Raw genomic sequence first — 926 nt, 5'->3', positions numbered from 1 at the left:
TTTGAAATTACTTGATACTATTTATTTTCCCGATTATCATATCATGAAAGAAAAAAATATTGGTAAATCAAATGCAAGATTTGCCAATCTTTTTTCCTTCATGATTTTTGTTTTAGTTCATAGTTTTTATTTAATAATAATAATGAATGTTACCACTAATAACAGCAATAAGTATTAGTGTTTTTAGAATTAGTTCCATTCTGTATATATATACAGAAAGAAGATGAAGGAAAAAAAATATATACATACGGATCAGGGTTTGTCCGGTTTTTTGGAGAAAATTATAAAATTCGAAAACCGGTTTTTTAGTAGAAAATATCGGTTTTCAAAAAAGTTTAAAACTACAAAATTTTAATTCCGAAATTAGTCAGAAATTATTACACGCTATAAAGGCACGGATTGAAGAAAGAAGAAATGCAGTATTAGCTACACTTATCCTTTATTTACAAAATTCTCAAACTGTTTTAACGAAATCTAAATAATAAATAATTATGAGAGATAGTTGACCGTGGATGATAAATGAGGAGAAGATGGTTGGGGGTGCGGTCAATGAAAAACACCAAATAAGTATGTGCCGACGTTTCGGCTAGAGTTTCTAGCCTTCTTCAGGGCTAAAAAATAATAAAAAATAATAAATTCCTTCCATTAGCAACGAAAAGTGCCATTATTAAGTTATCCGGACAAATATTATCAAGATTATATAAATATTACTCTACAGGGGAAGAATGTGATTTTCAAAAACGTGATGAAAGCGATATTAAAGAGCCAGACAATGTTTTATTGAAAAATGCTATGGAAGTGGCAATTAATAAATATTTAAAGGAACAGGAAAAAGTGACTTCCTCTACTCAAACTCTAAGAAAAGAGTTTTTGGCCATGGAAGCCACAAATAAAATGACAAGAAATTTAGAATTATTATATCAGGC

Source organism: Halyomorpha halys, unplaced genomic scaffold, assembly GCF_000696795.3.
Source record: "Halyomorpha halys isolate HHAL.00 unplaced genomic scaffold, Hhal_1.1 Scaffold2865.1, whole genome shotgun sequence".
In the NCBI taxonomy this organism is placed as follows: domain Eukaryota; kingdom Metazoa; phylum Arthropoda; class Insecta; order Hemiptera; family Pentatomidae; genus Halyomorpha; species Halyomorpha halys.
The sequence above is the reverse complement of the archived record's forward strand: the minus strand, read 5'-3'. Positions refer to the sequence as shown.